Raw genomic sequence first — 17689 nt, 5'->3', positions numbered from 1 at the left:
AAATATTCTTAGAGCTTCTGTGCCAATACAGTGTAACAAAGTGGCTTCCTTCTGATCATCATTGAATTTTGCCCCTCCAATCGCTCTCAAATACACTTGAAAGTTGTCCTGCCACTGCTCCCAAGGGCATGTTGGATTGCCAGGAGCCGACAGAAATTTTATAGGAGCAGCCGTGTTTTGCATGGCTAAAGTTTGATGATTAATATGTAATGCCCTACTCATATGTGGTATCTCTAAAAATGTCCAGTATATTTCCTTGTTTGTTAATATCTGCTGTTTACACCATAAATTTTTTATTCCTTGCCTCCCAACAACAGCTAGAACTCAGTATGGCCATGCATCTATAAACATTGGCTTATTTTCCTTCAGTGCGTTGTCCATAACAGCAGCTGATCGCCGTAATTACGATCGTAACAAACAGTTTTTTTTTTTCCAAAATGGCGGCACGCAACTCACGTTCTAGGGTCCTTTACTCTAGCCTTCAACGACTGTTGCTCATACCATTCGCGCCGTCCTCGATAACCCTGGTAAGTTGATTCCTTAATTTCCCTGCATGCTGGCACTGCTTACTGTAGCCGCTCACCCGTTCTTGTATCATTACTGTGCACAACAGCCCACAAAACCAGCCGTTATAACGTATAACTTTCACTGCATCATTTCTTCCTGTCCGGGGGCTCCCTCCACTAACCAGCTTCCTCGTCGCCAATTGTAGTGATTTTTCATTACATTAAGATCACGCGATACAAGTATGCTTATGATTATTTTGTAAGTTTAATCGGAGGAGCCCCCGAAGCGGCCCTCTCAGCTGAGGCACATCTTCGTATAACATTCCATCAACATTCTGGAATGTCATACGAAGATGTAACTATGGCAACAACCTACAATCTTACAAACCCCCCGCCCCTTGTGAGCGCACAGCAGCAATGAGCTACGGGCTCCGTCTCTTTATGTACGCCAACCCGTACACCCTGTAGGACCCGCATTGGGCCAATGCACCTCTCCCACTCAGTACTGCCATGCAGCCCTCCTCCAACTGGGACACACCCATCCCTTGGGCCGACCATACTATATTCATGCTCGCAACCCTGCCATGGGCCCTGCTACCGCCGGCCTGCCAGCATACACTGTTCCTCCCCCCATCCCGCTGTCTCTCTCCACAAGGATACCCTACCGGGGCACTCAGGGATCTCTGCCACGTGTGGCCTAGTAAACGCACCCCCATCTCATTCTCAACAGGGGTCTTCCCAACTGATCACCTGGGGGGTCTCTTCCTACCCCCCCTCTCCCGTGGGATCCTCAACACGGGCGGCCCTGTGCCACCCAGCAACCTAGTCACACACCTCCCCTTCCTCGGCCTTAAAAAACACCCAGACCACACGGGCCATCATCCGTGACCCAGCTCCCCTCACCCACCAGGACGCCCATTAGAGCCCCTATACTTGCGCATCACCTCCATCTTGCTACCTCAGCAGTGAACAGCCCAGCTATTTTGTTCCAATTCCACCTCTCATCTCTCTTCTAGATGAGCTACTAAGCCACAAGCCAGCAGCCTATCCAGGGTAATTCTACCACTCGCTCGAACGCAAGCCCCACGACAACTCTCTTGGTAAGCACAGGCCCCGGGGCCCCCAACTGTGATTGTCTTTGCGCTAATTCCTAGGTGATTAAGCCTCATCTAATTTTCCTGCTCTCATTTTTTATCTCTTCCCTTGCTCCTCTCTCCTTGGTACTGTATGTCTATATGACCCTCGAAATGTGTAAATACTCTGCTTGTAATATGTATCAACAATGATCTAAAATGTGCATCAACATGTCTTACCACCTTGCACCAATCACAATCACTCACCACCTACTTTCACCACTTATTCATATTCACATATCATGCTGTGCAACTCCTGCTTAGTCTCTGCCTTACTGTGGCACACCATGTTGGAATATTATATGATTCTCTCCACCATTACATTCAAAACACAATATGCCACCGCATTGTGCACTCTCTCACCTCACCTACCACTCATGAACCCCCACCTCACACAGCCTTGAGAAAGACATCGGTTGAAACACGTGTCGGCTGTTTTTTGTTTCACCATCCTGGCACATTGTGCCTCAAATGTTATGTTGCACCTGAACTAATAAAATATCAATGCACAACCTAAACTCAAGACTGTAGTGTGGGATTACATTGGGGGAGGTGGTGTAGGTGGTATAGAGGGGATTAAGGGGTTGTTTATTAGGGGTCTGGGGTTTTAATTGGGGATTAAGGGGTTGTATATTGGGGGTATGGGGTGTTCATTCGGGATTTTGGGGGGAGTGGGGAGGGTGTGTGAGTGGTGGAGGTAGAAAGCACTGTTTTGTAAATCACCTTAATACACCCGTTGTGTTTGAAATCATTGAATGCCTGGACATTGTTCATTTCGTGTGTGTCCATTCAATTCATGACAGCGCACAGTGCCCAACTCCCCACACACCCTGTGTCATCATCCTCATCATCCTCACCCGGTGCATGCATGTCAATGTCAGGTGGCAGTGGTACATTTCTCCGGATGCACATGTTGTGCAGCATGACACAGACCATGATGATCTTTGCCACCTTCTCAGGGCCATAAAAGAGTGCTCCAACAGACCTGCTTAGGCAGCGGAACCGTGCCTTCAACAGGCCAAAGGTCTGCTCAATCACGACACAGGTACGGGTATGAACCCAATTGTACTCCTCTTCGTGCCTGTTACGCAGGTTCCGCACAGGGGTAAGTAGCCACGGCTTCAAGAGATATCCTCCATCACCTGCATGGGGGCACAAGGAGGTTTGTGTGAGTCAATCTGAGCTGACACCCGTAGAAATCACGGCCATGGCCGCAGCTATGTGGTGTTGACATACATATGTCCCTGTATGTATGCACACAGATTGGGTTGATGCATTGTGTACTGCAATATGGCCTGCTTGTGCTTCTTGCATGCTGTCAGTGATGTACAGCATCGGTATTATGTATGGCATTGATGTGTCATGTTCGGGATGTTCAAGTCAACAGTGTTTAGCTCTGAGTGCATGGTCCACTCACCGCCCAATCCCACCCAGGTGCAGTATGCATCCCCCTGCCCAATCCCACCCAGGTGAAGTATGCATCCCCCCCCAAACCCACCAGGTGGAGTATGCATCCCCCCACCTCACCACCACGAAGCACTGACATGGCCCAGTTGGGCAGCTTACCGAGCAGCCAGGCACGTCGTCCAGCATGTCGTCTATTTTAGAATTCGGGAAGATCCAGTTTATGAGTCTAGTTTTTTAAGCCGTGTTGGCGCAGGCGGAGTGATTCCTAAAGACACAAAGTCGAGAGGGAAGGCCAGTCAGGGACTTTCTTGCTATATTCTATACAATACGTGAGGAGGCTGTATGGGCGGCTTACCTTGATAGTGCCTGTCACAGTTTTTAGTATGATTAAAAAATAAAATAATTTTTGTTATTATCCAGTGGTTGTTTCTCCAATTGCTTTTCTAATTGTGTTTTCACCTTTGGATAGGTGTGTGGTATTTGTATTTCCACATCTTTCGATTTAGTGTTTTAGTGGCTTTGTCTTCCGACAGTAGGCACATCTTTTACCTGATTGTGGCATTAAGAGACAGGGTCACCACCCCCCTTGTCCTTTTCTCACGGTCCAGCATGGCGCTTCACGTGACGGGGTAGTGTGGAGTTACGCAGCACCAGGGCATCATGTGTAGATCTGGGATATCGGACGCAACAATGTGTGATGATCTTGCTGGAGTCACATACCATCTGCACATTGATGGAGTGGTATTGCTTGCGATTGCGGTACACCGCCTCTATTGCATGAGGGACAACCAATTCGACATGGGTGCAGTCGAGGGCACCGACGCAATTGGTAATGCCTGCCAGTGCATGGAAGCCTACTTTAGTGTCGGCAAGCTCCTGGGCAGTCTGTGGTAGCGATATGTGGGTGCTAGCGTGCTTCAGGAGGGTATCCAGCACTTGGGTCAGCATGCGTGAAAAGAGTGGTTGTGATATACCATGCAGCTGGCCCACTGTGTGCTGGTAGGTGCCTGTGTCCAGGAAGTGGAGCACAGACACCACCTTTAGTAGCGGGGGGATGGCAGTGCGTATTTCTATGAGGCTGACGATGTCGTCGTGTATCATGTCCACTATGGTGGTGATGGTGTCCCGGCCCAACCGGTACAGGGTGTGGATCTGCTCAGGGGTTAGATTGAATGGACTGGGTCTGATGCGAGGGATTGGTGGCTGCCTACGTGGTACCACTGGCTGCACTGGTGGAACTTGCTGGGCCTGTCTCACCCTCCTTCTCCTCCTGCGTCTCCTCTGTGCTGCCTGTAGTTGTAGCTGTTGTTGTTGCAGTTGTTGCTGTAGTTGTAGCAGTACATGCATGTCCTCCAGCCCCATGATTGCAACAGCTAGTAGTATCATTTTGGTGTGGGAAGGGGTGTGGTGTGTGTGTGTGTACTCCTTTTGTACTGGGACAGGCTCCATTGACTCCACCTGTGGTGATTGTGTGCACTTGTGGTGGTTGCTTACACTGCAGGTTGCTATTTACGAGTGGTCCGCGATGCCTGTATTGCCGCCGCTGTGCAGGCCCTAATTACCGCCTTTGGGATGCCGGTAAGTGCATGCCCGCGTAACTTGTGATGTCCTCCTATTACCGGCATCCCGGTATTTCCGCCGCGAAGGGGCGCGTGTACGCGCGCGTGCCAGTATGAAGGGGCACGATATGGGCGGGGGCGTTATTGGCGGGTTGTCGGGTCGTAATGGCCCGGACCCGTTAACGATGCCGGTAATACCATTCCGCCTTCCTATTTTCATTACCTCCATGCTCATAATGAGGCCCTAAGTCTTTGACCATTTGGGGAGCAAACAGGTCAACAGGAGGGCAAGATCAGTTGGCGCTCCGAAGCATGGGTGCTAATTCAAAAGGAGAGTTAGGGGAGAAGTAATCGAGAGTTGAAGCAATCAGGGGCTAGGTAGTGGACAAATGGAGGGCTAGGGAGGGAGAAACAGAAGTGATTTGAGTGTCACAAATTCTAGAGATTTGTGAGGAAAAGTAGTGAGGTAAGCCATTAGCAGAAAGGGGGGAGGCAATGGATACTGGCTTCGGACACATGAGCAAAGCTTTCAGGGTAGATATAAGTTTACAGGGGTGATTGGGAGGAGATTAGGTTTGTGAAGTAGGAGGAGTTGTCAAAATTCAGTGCAGAGGGGAGGACAGCAAGGGAATTTCTGTAGACTCAGAATACAGTAGGGGCCCGTAATTTTCAGCATTGTTTTAGGTCATGATACATGTTTGTTTTGCGGGTCTGCATCTCAGAAGTGATCCAAGGCTGAGAGTGGGGACAAGAAGGAGTAAATGTGCATAGTGAAAGGCAGATGTCATCTCAACACCAACGACTACAATCTTTCATTTACCTAGAAAGAAAGTTCTAATAACATTGAATTCTTACATTTGGAACTTTTTGTGGAAAATTCTCAGATACACACAAAACTCTTTACCAAATTATCAGCTGGCAATAGTCTCTTTTTCGCCACATCTAATCATCCAAGGCATGTCATCAATATTATTCCATATGGTGAGATTCTACGATTGAAAAGAAAGTGCAGCGCAACAACCGCCTACCAAATAAGTTTTGAAATCAGAGAGAATTAAATTTAGCCCTTTGTAACCACTATTTCTTGATAAATGGTAGAATGGAACACCATCTGAAATAATAAATTCAGTGATCTTGTTTGAAAACAGAATTTTGTCAGAATATTACATGAACTTTGACTCACCTCAATAACTAAATCAATACTGCACAACGTAATAACGACACCGACCTCCTTCTCTTTTTTTATGATTAATGGTTGGCGCATTAGAGGATTATCCCACTCCACTCAACAAAGGCAGAAAAAGTACGAACAACGGAAGAGGCATGAATGGGGAAGAGAGACAAGAGACATCCTCACATCAAGGTGCCACAAAAGCCCCAAGAGAACGTGTTGTATTGAAGGATGCTTGGGAGGTCATGTAAGCTGACGTGAATTTCCTTTATTAATTTACATCAGTAGGATCTTATGTAAGCCTCCCTGCAGACTCAGTAAGACTCAGTGCAGACTCACTGGCACCCACCACCCAGGCTCTCTTCTCTCAACTGCCTGACTCTGGAAGCCCCTTCATGCATAAACATTCTCACCATTCTCTCATGATGTCACACACACACCTTGCTTCCGGCAACCAGGGGAATGAGATAGGTAACAAGATATAACAAATTGTCTTCCCTGCCTACCAGAATATCTAAACATCAACACACACAACATCTTCAGGCATTAACCACTAAACCAAACACCTCTCAGGATAAATCGACCAACTGCAAGACCAATAATTTGAAAGCCCCACTTAAACCCAAAGAATAATCCCGCCTTTTGAATAGCACCCAATTTCTCTCCACCTTACCCATCGCACAGAACTGCAAAGCTACCCATTGCACATGACTTTAGAATAAAAGACCCGCTGCCCAGACTTCGAACATCACAAACGTACACCTCTAACTGCAGTGGATATATTCAGCCCCTGGCCAACATACCCTCACTATAAGTATGAGGCCGCCACTCTGACCACAAAGCCACTTACAAGCACATAGAGCTTAGGGTACTTCCGATCTTCATCCTCAACACAAAGCACTGTGATCTTGCCTTTCTCTCTCCTCCCAACTAACCAAACCCACCCGCTCTCTTATCTTCTACAGTGCCTGGAGAAAATGCAAATGGCAGTGGTGCATGGTACAAATCCTAATAACATAACATCCTGAAGGTAAGGGGTATTTGTATGTTATTTGATTTACATTACACTTTTGCCAAAGCACCGAACATTAAAAGAAAGCAGTACAATAATGTGAAGCAGTACATTATAAATAATAAACAGAAGTAGTGAAGGATGAGACTCAGGAATTGGAAATAGCAGATAAGAGGTGAGATCTGAGGTTAGATTGAAAAATATGTAGGGTGGAAGAAGAACGGATAGAGAGAGCAAGAGCGTTCCAGTGCTTAGGGTTGAGTAGAGCAAAGGAACTGAACCGAGAGGAAGCACAAGGAGGTTTGGGGACAGAAAGCAGGAAGTGGTACTGAGAGCATAATGTGCGATTGGGAGAATAAAATGATATAAGTGGGGAAAGGTAGAGAGGGGCGAGACCATGGATCCATTTGAAAACAATAGAAAGAAAGTCAAAGAGAAGAGAGGGATTCAAAAGGAGGGGGAAGCATGGAAAGAAGAGAGGAGGAAATGGAAGAGCAAGGAGGATGAGAAAAAAGGAGGCAAATAGATGAGTTGAAGACGGAGCGGAGGGGGGCCACATGAGAGACAGAAAGGCCAAGAAGAAGAACAGAGCAATAATCAATGCAAGAGAAAATCAGAGCAGTGATGTGATGGTTGGTGGCATGAAAGGAAAGGTAATGGCGTGCACAACAGATGTTAAATAGGACATAATGGAAGGTACAAGCCATGTTAGAAATATGAAGGGGAAAGGAAAGAGAGAGGTCGAAGGTGACCACCAGGTTATGAGCAGATGAGGAGAAAGGAAGGAGAGAGGGACGAAAAGATAGTGAGGGATGAAAATATAGCGAGGGAGGGAAAAGCAGGGATGGATGTGGCAGGGAAAAAGAGAACCTCAGTCTTAGGTGGAGAAAGTGGGAAGACATCCGGTATTGGACAGCAGAGAGATAACTAGAGAGCAATGTGAGAAAAAAGAGAAAAGAATGTGGGTGTCGTCCCATTGAGATGAAATGACAGGTTCTACGAAGCAATGAGAGCAGAAAGGGGAAGAGTGTAGAGGAAAAATGAAAGATGCCCAGGACAGACCGTTTAGGCACTGTGTAACGTAGCTGTAGAGGGGCAGAGGTCTTACCAGTCCAGGTAACGGAGTAGGCACGGTTAAATAGGTAAGAGTGAAACCATTTGAAGACAGAACCAGAGATAGCCAAAGAGGTAAGAGTAGAGAGACGAACCATGTGGTTGACAGTGACTAAAATAGGCAGAAAGGCCAAGAAGAATAAAAATAGGATGAGATCTTGGAGTGTCAAGCGGAAAGGAGGAAGTTAGAGACATGCAGAAGAGCAGTCTTGGTTGAGTGGTACGGACGGATGGACAGATGAAAACTAGATTTAATTGGGGAGAGAAGTGAATAAAAATTGAGGTAGGAGGACACCTGAGAATAGGACGCGTGCTCGAAGAGCTTAGAGAGAAAAGGGAGAAAAGAGATCAGGCAGAAATTAGCGGGGACAGAAGGGACAAAGGAGGATTTTTTCAGATTGGGAAGAATGGGAGCATGTTTAAATGCAGAGGGAAAAAGAGAGTTCAAGTGGGAAGAGAAGTCAAGTAGGGGATGAGTTGAGGACTGACTTGGGGAATAAGGCAGACGGAAGTGGGTCGAGTGGGGTCAATATCAGAGAAAGCAGCAAATGATCATAGGGAATAGGGAGGTAAAATAGGTGAAGAGGAGGAGTGAGCAGGAACAGATGGGAAAGAAAAATGGCGAGAGACAACTTTAGAGGTAATGTAGTTGGCAAAGTCTGAAGAAGAAAGGTGGGAAAGAAGAGAAGGGTCAGGAGAGCAAGGGGAGAGAATTGTGTGGGGAAGCTGAAAAGAGGTGATGAGACTGGTTGGAGGGAGAAAGCGTGACTTCAGAAAAATTGCGTTTTAGCGGTAAGCAGAGCTGAAGCATTGGAGGAATGCAGCAAAGATAATTCATAGAGGTCAGAGACTTTTTCCAGTGCTGCTCAGCTTTGAGCAGATCAGAGTGGAGATAGGTAGGGGGTGAGCCAAGGTCGGGGAGTCTCCGAGATGGAGTAAAGTAGTGTGACGGGTGGATATGATCAAGAGTGGACACAAGAGAGGATGAAGAGAACTGATGGCCTTGTCAGGAGAAGAAGAAAATTAAGAAATGAGGAGAACAGCAGAAGAAAGGGATGAAAGAAAGATAGGTGGATCAAAAGAATGAAGATTACGACGGAACAAGCGGAAGGAGGGAAGGGGGAGGGGGAGGAGAAGGGGGAAAAGGAGAACAAGAGTAAGAATTGATCGGAAGAGTGAACATGGTAGGCAGAAATGGTTGCAAAAGAGGGGAGTGAAGACAAATTGAGGACAAGAACTAGAATGACGAGAAGGAGGGGCAGGGAAACCATTTAAATGGTAAGAGTCAACAGTGGCAAGAAGAAGGGATTGAGTAGAAGAAGAGAGGAGAGGGAAATAAAAGTACCCAAGAAGAAAGAAGAGAAAGGTAGGAGAACAGATAATAGAGAATCCAGATGATCAACTAAATCAGTAGGGGTCCACAGGGCCTATAGATAGTAAGAAACAATACAGAAAAGGGTTTAGAGAAAGGTGAGAGGTGATACTCATAGGTTGGGAAGGAAGGAAGGCCGGGCGGGTGCGGTACACAGGTGCAGGGGGAGTGGTAGAGAATCATGGTACCCTCTCCCCATGACCAAAAGGGCAGGAGTGTGGGAAAAGTGAGAGGTGAGGTATGAAGAGTATAAAGTGAGGCAGGAGTAGACGTGTTGTCAGGAGTGATTTAGGTCTCAGTGAGACAAAGAAAATGAAGATTAAAGTGAAAGAAGGGGTCAAGAATAGAGTGGGATTTGTTACATATGGAATGTGTATTGAGAACAGAACATTGATAGAGCGGAAGGGATCAGGGGAGACAGTAGGGTAAGAAAGGTTGGATACATTTTGGGTATGCTGAGAGGCAGAAGGGGAAGAGACAAGAGAAAAGTGGAGTAGGAATAGGGGTAGGCTTGCTAGTAGAAGAAATGAACAAAGAAAAGGACCCAAGTAGGTGGTGATAGTCAAACCATATAGGGTGCATGATCGGGCACGAATAGGGGCAAACCGGAGTAGTAACTGCCCTTAAACGGGTCGCCCTTAGGTCATGACGCCCAGGGCAGAGATGCCCTTAAAACACTGATGATGACTGGTGACCGCGCTTGGTGGTGTTCTGAATTGGCAGGCGGCCTCGGGGGAGGAGGAAGTAGGAGAGGCTGAGCACTGGCACGACAGATGGCAGAGTCCTCAGGGCGATCACTCGACCAGAATTCAGCAGCCAGGTAGGCCATACAGCAGCACAGCGTGAAGTGCTTTGTAAGTGCAGCGACAACAGTGGGCACCTGTTAATACAAGCTGGTGTGGACTCGTTTTGGTGTATTACTGAGGCGGCAGGAGGGATTTGGAGTCTACCTGCCAAAGTCTGCTGGAGTTTTTGCAAAACTACAAAAACTAATAGGAGTATTTATTTTGTTTCCAGCTACGCTTCGTTACCTGGCATGGAAGAAGATAGGGAGGATCCTATAAAACATCATTTGTGGCGTGAAGCACCCGCAAAGTGTTGTGTAAGTGCAGTTACCCCAATTGCAGGTTTTGCACCTTTGATTGACAGCAGGACTAAGTGCTTGGCTTTACCATGTCATACTCTCTGAGAGGTAGAGCAAATACGCCAAATGACATGGCTGCAAGCCAGGGATTGGGTACCAATGGAGGTTGCAGCACACCCTAGCCTCTTTGGATGGTTTGGGGCAGAGTAAGTGACATACAAACTTGGCTAAAGGATGGGTGGATGACAACATCACAAGATTCTTTGGCAAAATTCAAATGTATGCACAAGTAACTCCAAAAAATCAAAATCTCTGGAGTGTAATGGTCGGGGAACAGAAATTGGATTGCTTAAGCCTTGAGGATTGGAGGGCCCCAGAGAGGGTGTTGCTAATCCCGTCCATACATATCCAGCTGGGGAACCAGTTGGACTTGGTGTTGAGTTCTGATATGGTCAAACAAACAAACAAAAAATGTGTGAGTCGAACAAAGGAACTGTTATTTACAAGGCACGTTTTGCCATCCTAGCTAGAATCCAGGGGAAGGGGACCAACCTCAGAGTCCAAGGATCCATGGATCTTTACGCTGGAGAGCATTTTATTTGGAATCAATTTTGATACTTTTGGTTTTGAACACTTTTTGCTTATATCAAGTCACAGACATTTCCTTGCACCCTTTGTGTTTATTTATAGTTATAGGGTCAGGTTAGGATGTTTTGGACACAAGGACAGTTTTAGTTACCGACTTCCTGACACATACAGATCCTTAGTTTTAGTTCATAGGCAGGGAAAGCCTCCTTAGCATAGGGCAAGAGGTATTTTTCCAACCCATTTTCTTTCAATAAATCTCTTCTTGTTAAAACATGACCTCATTGTGTCCTGCTCTCATTTCTGACTCCTCACAGTTGCTAGAGCCACTGGAAGTACTCAACTTAATTGGAGTCAAAAGTACATGCCACTGCCTTCGCTATCTCGGAGTTGAGATTCATCTGAAAGGACATTGCTGCTGAAAGCGCTACCCTGCACACCCTGAAATTGTTCTTCACCTTTAAGAACACAAACCCAGAGGTGCTGCTGGTCATAGGCACTAATTCTGTCACTAGAACAGGTCTGCAGAGAAGTGGTTTCTGCACGATCACCAGGGATCCTGCCAAAGCATAGGCACTCCACAATTGGCCAAGACTGTAGAACCTGAGAGAGTTGTTTTCCTTGGCTTCTGCAATTATTACTGGAGGTACATGCCTGGGTTTGCCACCACAGCCCAACCACTGGCTGACCTCACTAAAGGCTATGCTGCTCCCCAAAAAAGGGCCCTCACTGAATACCAGCAGCAAGGCACTCTACCACCCAGGAGAGCCCTTTGGTCAGTGATGGATCACTGAGTGTAGCCACACCTTTACCTACTTGAGGAAGACACCAAGGTGTTGATAGTGGCCTATGGTGATGTCCAGCTGCCCTACATCCTCCTCGTAGATGCCATTCTGGATGGCCTAGGTGCAGTACAGTAACAGAAGAGTCAAGGCACCACCTGACCTGTTGCCTTCACCAGCTGCCAGCTACAAGCGTTGCAAAGCTGGAAATCTTGACACGCAAGTGGGCAGTGAAGGAAAAATGTCATAACTACCTCTACGTGCCAATATTCACCATGTATGCAAATAACAATCTACTTATATACGCCTTGAAGCCACCCAGTTGGTTGGATGGCACCGGAGATCGCTGGCTAGCTGCCCTTCCAGCATAACATTTTCAGCTGGTGTATTGCCTAGGGTCAGCAATATCAATGCCAATGTGCTGTCCCATTGGCCATATTCCCCTGAGTGCTGTGACTACATCCCCAAGCCAGATGTGAGTGCCCTCTGTGTAGCTGAACAACACTAACACCCAGACCAAGCTCACCTGATCGACTGTCTTGGGGGACTGCTACCAGAGTTCCTTCAGGATACTGTAATGTTACAAGTCTAATCATGCCAGAACTACCCCGGCTGAAAAGAACTGAGCTACTACAGGCCCAAATGGCTGACTCTACCATTGGTAAAGTCCTGAAGGCGAAAGCGAATGGGGTGGAAGGACCTCTGATCATTGTTGACAGCACAGACCAGCACACATATATGCCAAAGAATGAAGACATTGGTGCTCAGAGAGCGAAAGACTTAATTCCAGCAGCTGCATTGCCTAGTGCTCCCTCATCAGTTCGACCAAACCCAACTCCACACACTTCACAACCAGCATGATCACTTCAGAGTCAAATGCACAAAGGACCTTATATAAACACGATTCTCTGGCCCTGGATGTGGGAAACTACTGGCAGCATGCACCCAATGCATAACCTGGAAGTACCCCATCCATCCTGCGGCTGCTTGCAACATATACAGAGCTCCAGACCCATGGACTTCGAGACAAGGCTAGTAACCTGGCATTGTCAAAGGAGGGTGGGAACTATTCTTTGCAGGAGGTTGAAAGAGTGGAAGATATACTGAGAAGACCAGAGCCTAACATTGACGGCACGAGGAACAGAAACCCAAAGCACTATCTTTTTCCTCGTGCCAGAATAATGTGGTGCAGTACACCTTTGTCTCCCACATGCCTCTATGTCAAGATGCTTGCTAGTTTCTTTTTATGTTTTGTAAAATTTATAAAGCAGATGGGCAGCAGAGCGCAAAACCCCAACCAACGCCACCATGTCTGTGACAAAGCAAATGATACTGAGACACCCGTGAACGGAAGTAAACTTCCCAGACGCCCTAAAGACAGTGTACTGTGGTGGCAGCAAGGAGAGCCTGAGAAAGAGAGGGCAGCATCGCAGGACCTATGTGAGCACATGCCAATTAGTGTCTTGTTTTGTCAACTAGACTGGTGCTCCGCCAGAGACTTATGTTCAAACCTAGATCACCAGGGACATGACATACCTGGTAGACCCACCATGGTGGACCCGCTGTGGCTCTGTGCAGAGAAAGTGGGTGGAACTTAGTCCAATAAAACTTGATATTTAAACAGAGCAAGAATCAAACTATAAAAACATAATTAAATGTTCTAATAACAGTTAATGTCTGTCTACAATTGTTAAATAGCACCTTAAAATGTCTTACTTACCATTCATTTAAATGAAAAATGTTCAAAGCAATATTAAATAATCTAAATAATGATATATGTTTAGAATAATTAAATGCAGCTATTGAAAGAGAAATTTGCTAGTTAGAGACCAATCATAACCACAATGAATAACCATTGACATGGTCTGCATGTCTAGCAAAGCCCCCAATAAATCTAACTCTACAAGATTCTGTGGCTGTACACTTTGTATAATGATGTTTTAATATTTCAAATTGGGCTCTCTTAAGACAAAATCTACAATATCTTTGACACTGATTAATGCCCAACCTAGCACCGATCATTTACATCCAATGCAGTTTATTTGCACAAAACTACAAGAAGAAGTGTCTTATTTCTTTAGTTAGGAATGTAATCATATATAGTTACATTGAACTATACAAAGGTACATTTTTCATGTATTCCTTCATGGTCTTCAAGGTGCAGAGAGGATTATAATGTTGTTGCCAGTCCCAAAGTCTAGTTTTCTTTCTCAACTCAAGTGCTAAGGTATATACAGGCTTTCCAAATTTAAGATAGTATTAATGTCCTTCACAAACTTGAGACATCACTTTTCAAAGTTAATCATAATGGGGCAACACACCATAAAGGCATCAGCCAAGATGGAAAGGGTTGAGGCAACTGATGATTGTTTACTGTATAGTATTGGTCTTTCCAACTCTGCTGAACTAAGTAGGGATTGGAGATTCAATTCAGAATGCAAAAAATGGACCTCCATATTTTCCTTTCCAAATTATACAGCCAATCTGTGATACTCTCAGAGCTAAACTCAATACTTCATAAATCATAGGCAAAACCTCTTGATTATCTAATTTTGTCCTTGGTAACAAGGAAAAGATTCCATATTGTAGATTGAATTTCCTAAGAGCTAATACTACTCCCAATGCCTGGTTTACTCCTGATCGCAATAAACTACAAACAAATTATAGACAAAAGGAAAAAAAATTGAGAAAACATAAAGACGTCAAACTTAAAGGCCTTCCAAATTCAGCTCTAAGATCTATAAATAAGAAAGCATTTTTTTCAGTGAAAGCCTCTTTTCAACAGAATAATATTGCAACTGCCTAAAATAGACTGAGTGAACTTTTTTTAATGATGAACACACGAATCAACCCCCCAAGTTCTTCTAGTTTGGCCCCCTCCGAGACCCTGGTTAATGACTTCAATGTCTTTTTTAAGCCAAAAATGTAAGTCATCCAACAAGATAATATGCAGAAAGCATTTAATTTAATTAAGAAACCTGAAGAAATAGGATCAATAGCTGCCTCTTTTGAATTCAAGAACACCGACTGACAATATTCTGAAAACCTTCTAGAAACTCCAACCTACTATACATGCCTTTGATGGATTCCCGGCCTGTGCTGCTAAAACTAATTCCCTGTCTCTAAAAGATTTTTAAACAGCTTTTGGTAATTACTCTCTGAAAGAAGGGATTGTCCAGTGGGAGCTAAAAAGCAGCACCCAAACACCACTACTAAAAAATAATCAGTCAAGCCTAAAATATTGCATAATTATCAAGTGGCTGGTCTTCCTTGGCCTGCAAAGGAACTAGAGACATTAGTGATCTCTCAGGTTAGGCCCATCTAGACAAGCACCAAATCCTAGAGATCTATCAATCTGGGTTTCACCCATTGTATGGGATGGAGACAGTGTTAATTGCGGTGCAGGACCATGTGCTAAAGAACGCTGATGAAGGGGCATTAACATTGCTGATTATGTTGGACCTCTCTGCAGCATATGACAGGGTAAAATGTGATATCTTACTGTCTAGACTTTCAAAAGTGTCTGAGTTGTCAAATAAAGCATTGTCCTGGTTTTGTTTCTTTTTGACTGACCGTCGGCAAAGTGTCAAGTTGGGAAACTTCACTTCCACAGAAACTAATGTACACTGTGGTGTCCCTCAAGGATCCCCTTTGTTCCCAATTTTTTTTAATATCTATATGCCGCCCCTAATGAAAATCATCTCAAAAGTCAATCTCTCAAATCATGCATATGCAGATAATATCCAGCTATACCTATCGATTGATGACCCAATGTGCCATTGGAAAATATCATTGACTGCACCAATGAGATTGCACAGTAGATGGCCCAGAACAGGCTCCAACTTAGTATAAATAGAAATTATATTGTTAGACTTAAAAGACCTATATAAAACAGAAGCAGTACCTCAATCTCCATACCTGTTTGGTTTACCTTCGATTTATGCCTCTAGGATTAAGAACTTGGGCTGCTATTGGCAGTCTGATTTGGGCTGTAACCATCAAATTAGTATCAGTATATTATTCTCTTTGATTGCTTTGATCAGCTCTTCTATACTTGAACCCTGGTGATGTCCCAATAGTTGTAGGATCTCTGGTCAATTCAGAATTGGACTATGCTAATGCCATGTTAATAGGCATTCCAAAATATCAACTTCAAGGACTGCAGGTGGCTCTAAATGCAGCAATTAGGATGATTTTCAAGGTCCCAAAATATACCTCAGTGACAAAATATAGAACTTCTCTACATCGGTTGACGGTGGGCCAACAAACTGAGTTGAAGATTTTATGGTTGATGCATAATTGCATGAACAGAAAGCCCCCCTCCCATATCTCGTGAATAAGGTTTCCCCCTATCAGCTTTCGAGACTACTCAGATTCAAGGAAAACAAATTAGCAAAAAGGTACTTTTATGCCACTGTGTTCAAAAAGGAGGTAGACGTGTTTCTGTCTTTGTGCCGCTATTGTGGAACTCTCTGCCCATAGGATTAAGAAACATTACGTCCCTATTCCTATCGCGTAAAGCTTTAAAAACCTACTTATTCCAATGAATTAATCAGCACTACATCACTTTCTCATATCATATGCTTCTTAATGTAAGATCAGCGCCCAGATGCTGTTTATTCTGCTAGGTGCGCGTTACAAATACAAAATACAAATACTGGTTACATTTTATTTAAAAGCTTATGCTTCTTTCCTATTTCATTGAGGGAATTAAAAACTGTAAAGGCCAGATAAGCAAACCCAGAACCTTCTAATAGCAAATGTTCAAAAAGTGTCCATATAATAGGACCCCTTTCCTTTATCTCTGTAAATCAAATTAGTTTCGTTTTTTAAATGTTAATATCCAAGTTATTCAATTTAGCGTGCCCTCCTGGGGCATGAATCCATAATTACAAACCTTTTAATGTTTTGTCCAGAAGGACTAAATCATCAGCATATGTCATCCATCCGTCCATCCTATAACCTCCTGGTTTAGGAGGGTAGTTGTTTACCACAACAAGTGCTCAAGGAGATCAGCGATACGCAAATTAAATAAGGGGCGGGAACGCTCACTTGTTTAAGTCCTCTTCTTGTCACTGTTTCCCTGCTCAAATATCACTCACTACATATCCTTATTATAATCTGTATTAAAATCTTAAGCAAGCAATCTCTCAAGACCCCATATTTCCTATTTACCACGTAGAATTCCTCTGCCAATTCTATTGAATGCTGCAGTGAGATCAATATGCACAGCATTTAGGAGACTCATTTGATTAGGGACATTTGTCATAGAGTGTTCAAAATCACCTCATTATGTGTGGTACTGAAACTCTTTCTAAAGCCTGAAGCAGTTTGTAAAGTATTGACTTTTATTCTGCCCATTTATTCAATTCCCATAAGATCGAGGTAGAAAATATATTACTGCTTGTGTATAAATGGGCTAATAATTGACAGCTACTAGGGTCTATAACGGATTTTTCTGTTATGTTCCCATACAGTAGTGGTTTGTTTTTTTCTGATTAATAGTTGGACATTTCATTGTTTTACTTGTATCACTCCAGGAGGTACTCCATACTGCTGGTGTGGATGAGAGTGTGTAAGAATAGTGATTAATGGGTGTGACTGATGGTGCGGGGAGTGCCTGGTGACAAAACTGGATGTGTCTGGTTGTACGGTGAGTGTGCAGTGATACAATTGGGTATGTCTAGTGGCGTGGTAAATGTCCAGTCACACAAGTGTGTATACATGGGATGTGTGTATATGGTTTGCAGACCTTAGGTACTGTGCGGGATTTGTGACTTTGCCTTTTACTTGATTTCCAATATCTATTTTCTCAGCCCGCAGCCAACACTTTAGGTAACACATAGGTGTGTGGGGCTAGTGTGGCCAAAGGTGTGCATGATACCCCACATTTGGGTGAAGGTTTGATCCCCAGCCCAGGTCGGGGCTTAGAAACCTCTTGGTATTAAGTGTTATAAATAACCAA

The sequence above is a fragment of the Ambystoma mexicanum genome, chromosome 10 (genome assembly GCF_040938575.1).
Source record: "Ambystoma mexicanum isolate Mex_15411 chromosome 10, UKY_AmexF1_1, whole genome shotgun sequence".
NCBI classification, from domain to species: domain Eukaryota; kingdom Metazoa; phylum Chordata; class Amphibia; order Caudata; family Ambystomatidae; genus Ambystoma; species Ambystoma mexicanum.
Note: the sequence above shows the minus strand (reverse complement) of the source record.